Genomic DNA, 7,117 nt, shown 5'->3' with positions numbered 1-7,117 from the left:
GTTGATAAAGTCGAACCACTCTAAATCGCTGTGTAATTTCTTTCAATTTTCTGCAAAAGCTTCCACCAAAATTTTTATTGCCAATTCACCCCCCTCTTGGCTGATTCAATCTATCGATTAACTCAACAATTGGCATCAGAGCCTAACTCATTTGAAGGTTTAATCGCCTCTTGAGTCGATCCGGGAAGAGTTAAATCGATAAAGATGGCGTCTACTTCCGGTTCATTCTTAATGGAAGAATCCAGACCTATTGACGTGCCTCCACACTTCAATGGAACAAATTATCGTCATTGGAAGAGGTGTATGATGATATTCATCAAAGCATTTGATATGGAAGCTTGGATGATAATCAAGAAAGCATATTCCTCTCCTACTAAGAAGGCAAAGAAGTGGAGTGTTCAAGAACGGAAGGAAGCTCAACAAAACTAAAAGGCTATGCACATGTTGTGTTGTGCAATTGATCCTAAAGGAGTTTCTTCTTGTTCAAGTGCCAAGGAAATGTGGGATAAGCTTGAGGAGATCTATAGAGACAATGAAGAAGAAGAACCAATAAAAGTGGTGTCTTTATTAGCTCTCACAGAGCCAAAGGTATCTTCTAACTCAAATATATCAAATTCAAAATCTTTTAATGAGTTACAAGATGCTTATGATAAATTATTTTTGGAGTTTGAGACCATGAACTCCAAATAAATAAATTAATTTCTAAATTTATTGCTAAAAATGATCTTCTTTTGAAAGCTAAAACAGACTTTGAAAATCAAAATGAAATGTTGAGAAAGGAGTTAGAGCTTTCAAAAATAAAATCTGAAAACTTTGAAAAAGAAATTTTCAAATTAAACAAACTTCTTCTAGAAATGAAAATAGATTTTGAAAATCAAAATGAAATCTTGAAGAAGGATTTAGAACTCTCAAAAATGAAATTTGAAAGTATCGAAAAAGAAAATTTCAATTTGAAAGATAAGCTTGAATGTTTAACAAGAGAAAAAGAGATCATTCTAAATAATTCATCTAGTTCAATAATGACAATATGTTCACATTGTCATTATCATGGTCATAAGGAACATACTTGTCCTTTAAAGAAAGGAAAACGATTTAAAATTAGACAAGTATGGGTTCCAAAAGGAACAAGAGGCATTGAACTAATGTTCAAGGATCCAAAGCAATTTGGATACCAAAATCTACTTAAATGTCTCTTGTAGGTGTGTGAGAGCAATGGTGATAAAGATGATGATATTCAAGATGCTCTAGCCACACATGAAAAAGGTATGGGTAACCTCTAAACTTAATGTTTTTTTTTATTTGGTTGCTCATTTAGTTTATGCATGCATGAGGTTTTAAATGTTAAATAATTCTAAATGATGTTTTGTCTCATGCATGTTGAAAATATTGTATGATGAACATAATTTTTGGTAATGTTTTATAAACTCTAGTTCATCATATTTTTTTGGTCAAAATTGTTTTTAAAATGTAATTGATAAAAAGCATAATCTTTTGAAAAATAAATTTGATAAAAGATACAATGTTTTATTTTAAATGATTGCAAAATTGATTGACATTGCATCTATTTTCGATTATTCTTGTTGGTCATAAAATAGGGATATATACATGATGCATTCAGATTTTATTGATATGACTATTTTGTGCCTAGTTGCTAGGGATGAGCATGATAATTTGTTATGGCATAGGAGAATAGGACATGCTAGTATGAGTGTTTTACAACGGTTAGTTCAAGGAGAATTGGTTCGAGGGCTGCCTAAACTAAAATTTGATAATGATAAAATCTGTGATGCTTGTGCTAAAGGAAAACAAAAGTGAGTTTCTTTTAAATCAATTTATGATGTGTCAATTAGTAGAGTATTACAATTGATCCATATAGATCTTTTTGGGCCAACTAGGACTACTAGCTTGGGTGGAAAAAAATATGCATTTGTCTTGGTAGATGACTATTCTAGATATACTTGGGTTCTATTCTTAAGTACTAAAGATGAAGCATTAGAAAAATTCATCACGTTTTCAAAAGAAATCCAAAATGATAAAGGTTACTCTATAACTAGTGTTAGGAGTGATCATGGCACTGAATTTGAAAATCTTGGATTTACTGAGTTTTTTAATTCTAATGGTATTAGTCACAATTTTTCAGCACCTAGAACCCCTTAACAAAATGGAGTTGTTGAGAGGAAAAATCAAACTTTAGAAGAAATGGCTAGAACCATGCTTTGTGAAAATAATTTGCCAAAATATGTTTTGGGCGGAAGCCACAAATACAGCTTGTTATGTTGTAAATAGAGTAATAATTAGGCAAATTTTAAAGAAAAGTCCATATGAAATTTTCAAAAATAAAAAGCCTAACATTAGCTATTTTCATCCTTTTGGATGTAAATGTTTTGTTTTGAACAACAGTAAAGAAAACCTTGGCAAATTTGATGCTAAAAGTGATGAAGGAATTTTTCTGGGTTATTCCTTAAATTCTAAAGCTTATCGAGTATTTAATAAAAGAACTTTAGTTGTAGAAGAGTCTATACATGTTGTTTTCGATAATAATCCCCTTTTGAGGAAGGATTCTTGTGTTAAAGATGATGTAGGTATTATAAATATACACGACGTTGGAGAATCATCATCAAAAGAAGAAACGAAAGATGAGGAAACTCATGATCCCCTCGAGAATCCAACCATTAAAGAAAGGGAAGTGTCTTATCCAAGAGAGTACAACTATGTCAAGGATGGTGAGATTATAGGTGATCCATCCAAAGGGGTAACAACTCGATCTTCTCTTAGAAATATTTGTAATTATGTTGCATTTATTTCATGCATAGAGCCAAAAATATTAAAGAAGCATTAAATGATGAACATTGGATTATGGCTATGCAAGAATTAAATCAATTTGAGAGAAGTAAAGTATGGACATTAGTTGAAAGGCCTAGTAATAAATCTCTGTAGTACTAGATGGGTATTTAGGAATAAGCTTGATGAGAGTGGTAATAGTGAGAAACAAGGCTAGACTGTTGCTCAAGGGTATACTCAAGAAGAGGGCATAGACTATGATGAAACATACGCTCCCGTAGCTAGGATGGAAGCAATTAGAAGTTACTAGCATTGCATGTTTTCATGAATTTAAATTATATCAATGGATGTTAAAAGTGCATTTTAAATGGTTTTATAAAGGAAGAAGTGTGTGGAACAACCTCCAGGTTTGAAGATTCAAAATTTCCAGACCATGTTCTTAAATTGACAAAAGCTCTTTATGGCTTAAAACAAGCTCCTAGAGCTTGGTATGAAAGATTGTCAAACTTTTTAATTGAAAAGGCTTTCAAAGGGAAGGTTGACACTACATTGTTTCTAAAGCATAAAGGTAAAGATTTATTAGTAGTTCAAATTTATGTTGATGATATAATATTTGGTTCTACTAATGATGTTCTTTGCCAAGGATTTTCTAAGCTAATGCAAAGTGAATTCGAAATGAGCATGATGGGGGAGCTCTCATTTTTCTTGGGACTCCAAATCAAGCAAAGAAAAGATGGCATCTTCATCAATCAAGCTAAGTACGTCAAAGATATGCTCAAGAAGTTTGGACTGGAAAATGGGAAACCTCATGACACTCCAATGAGCTCTTTAACAAAGCTTGACATAGATGAAGGAGGTAAATGTGTAGTGTTTATATAGGTCAATGATTGGCTCTTTGCTTTATCTAACTGCAAGTAAATCGGACATTATTTTAGTGTTTGCTTATGTCTAGATTTCAATCATGTCCTAAGGAATCACATTTACTAGCTGTTAAGAGAATCTTTAGATACCTTAAGGACACTCCTAGTTTAGGACTTTGGTATCCTAGAGACTCTAGCTTTAGCTTGCATGCTTTTTTTGATGCGGATTATGGAGGATGCAAATAAGATAGGAAAAGCACCTCCGGTACTTGCCAATTCCTTGGAAATATACTAATTTCTTGGTTTTCAAAGAAACAAAATTGTGTTGCATTATCTACCACTGAAGTCGAATACATTTCAGCTGGTAGTTGTTGTGCACATGTTTTATGGATGAAACAATAACTTTTTGATTATGGAATTGAAGTAGGTACCATTCCTATCAAGTGTGACAATACTAGTGCTATTTGTCTCACTAAAAATCCCATCCAACACTCTAGAACTAAGCACATTGAAATAAGACATCACTTCATTAGAGACCATGTCACTAAGGAAGATGTAGTTCTAGAATTTGTTGATACTTTGCACCAATTAGCGGATATCTTTACAAAACCCTTAGACAACGAAAGATTTTGGACGCTTAGAAGAGAATTAGGTTTGACCAACCTATCTTCACTTCAAATATCATCTCCTAAACTTGCAATCATCATTCAAATCGTGCAAACAACATCAAAATCCACTCAATCTCATCCTTCAAGGTAACATTTTTTAAACTCACTATTTAATTGATTTTGAACATAGGACTAGTTTTAATTAGTTATAGGATGAACTTTAGATTGGACATTGATTGTTTAGTGATTAGAAACTAGATATTACAACTAATTTCATCAAAAACACAAGACTTTTCCAAAAAAGTTTTTAAAAATTTTTGAAATTAAAAAAAAAAATTGTTAATTTTCAAATTATTGTGTTTTGATTAAATTATGTTGTTGTTATGAAAACTATACATATATTGTTTCTCAAAACTGTATTTTTCAAAAGTTTTCAAAAACTTTTCCCATTAGGATTGATTTAGAGAACCTTGAAATATTGAGGACTTAATTGAGTTTTGGGATTGATTGAATTGCATACATGTGTTTTAAATTACAGGTTATCCATTCTATTCCGATTTCCTAAACCATGTCCAATCCTAAACATGCTAGGTCATCATCTAGTCGCTCACATAGTCAACCAAATCCACCTCCAAATCCTCCTCCTATTCCGATTTCTAATCCTAATCCCATTGATCTTAACTTGACTATCCAAAATTCGTGTTTCAATCATCCTGGTCCTAGAAATCATCATTTTTGGTATTATCAATATTTCGACTCTTACAAAATCCGGGAAGAACGTATTCCTTCTCGTCAAGCTATGTTAGCTATCAATTTTAAATATCTTCCTCTTTTACAAGATTGGAAATTTGATTAACTCTTTGACCTTGAACCCATCGTTTACCATCAACTTGTTCGTATTTTCTATTCTAATGCCGTTTGTGTTGAAAACCAAAATGAAACTGAAACCATAGGAATTCGTTCCTACCTCCTAGGACAATTCTTATATATTGACTCGGCTTACATAGCCAATACATTCGGATTATATAACGATGGTATTTTAAATGAAAAATAGGTTTTAGGATCTCGTTATAAAAGAAGAGATAGTGCGAGTATCCTAGACCTACATGAATGTTTTCTTCATCTAATGATTTCTTGGTGGTTTCGACCATCCGGAGGTCGCTATTATACTCTTAGAGCCTTAGATCTTTGGTGGTTACATTGTTTCAAAAACAATATTAAAATTAACCTACCTCAGATTATTTTTGCTGAAATTGTTGAAACCGTAAATCTTGTTCCTAATAAGAAACTATGTTCATCTCTTGTTTACGGTTGCATTTTGAGTAATCTGTTTTCCAAAGCTGGGCTTAGAGTCGGTCTAGATGTCGTTTTTCCCCTTAAGAAACAAATTAACATTCTTTCCTTAATTAGAGCATGATGGATTAAGGATAAGGAAACCGGTGAATGGGTTCGATCTTCTGCAAATACTCCGGGAGCTAGTTCTTCACAAGCTCCACCCGAAGCTGACGAAGATCTCGAGCTTGAGCAATTAATGCGAGACATCGATGAAGCCAAAGATGAGCCTGAGCAACCCGAGGAGAAACCCGAGGAGCAGCCCGAGGAGCAAGAACAACAAATGCATCAAATGCCTCCATATTTTCAATCCTTTATGGAGACGTTCGATTTCTGATATGCTACCATGGATTCACACTTTACTTCTATAGAGTCCCACTTATCCACAATGGGAGCTCAACAATTAGAAATTCTTCGGGAGATGCGTGCAAACAATGAAGCAACCAACGCGAGTATTAATGACATCACTCACGAAATGGCCGCTATGCGAGCTCGTTTTCCTCCTCTTGATCCGGATATGTGATTCTGTGCTTAAATTTAAAACTTTGAACAAAAACGATTATTGCTTCAACTTTTTGGATTGTTTGATTTTGTGACTTTGGATTTGTTTGTTTGAATTTATATATTTTGTTTTGATGGTTTAGTTAAATTTATTGCATCATTTACATCATTATAGCAATATGACCAATTTTGCCAGGTCACATTAATTATGAATATTGATTATGAAACTAATGGCTAACGTTTCTCTTGCTTGTGATCTTAGCAGCTTATATTATATATAATCAATTGGCTAAATGATTTCAAAACCTTGTTTAAATTCTTTAAAATGCCTTTTTGATTTAACAAAAAGGGGGAGAAGTGTTAAATGTGTTTTAAATGATAAATGGGAGAAGTGTTAAAGTAAGGGGGAGTAATTTCAAAACTTGATTTCAAAATCTTAAAATTACTAAAATGTTTTGTTATATCAAAAAGGGGGAGATTGTTGAAAAAATTTTGATGTTTCGATATAACAATTTAAGTTAAATGAATTTTAAGATTTTCCAAATAATTTTCTAAGTATATTCGATATAACTATTCGAATATCAAAACATTACTCCAAATCTTTCAAAAATCATTTTTAATCCTTACTCAAGTGTAAAATTAAGTTTTAATCTTAAAACAATTTCAAAATAATTTTACAAAGTATTTCAAACCATTTCAAAGCCAACAATTCCAGATTGCTCAGAGGGAACCGATTCCCCCCCAAGGGGTACCGATTCCCCCCTGAATGGTTTGGCTACAAGAATTCTAGTATGCTCAGAGGGAACCGATTCCCCCCCATGGGGTACCGATTCCCCCTTGTATAACGGTCGAAATATTTGAATTTTACACTTAGGGAACCGATTCCCCATAGGGGGTACCGATTACCCCCACGCTCCAAGCTGTTTTATTAATTGTTTTCACACTAAAACGGCTATATTATCTTCTCTAATCATCCCCAACGATCAAAAGTGATTCATGGTGTATTTAAGCAAGCTTAGAAGCCATTTATCAATA

The sequence above is a fragment of the Hibiscus syriacus genome, unplaced genomic scaffold, assembly GCF_006381635.1.
Source record: "Hibiscus syriacus cultivar Baekdansim isolate YM2019G1 unplaced genomic scaffold, ASM638163v2 tig00111837_pilon, whole genome shotgun sequence".
NCBI classification, from domain to species: Eukaryota; Viridiplantae; Streptophyta; class Magnoliopsida; order Malvales; family Malvaceae; genus Hibiscus; species Hibiscus syriacus.
This window is presented reverse-complemented; position numbering follows the sequence as displayed.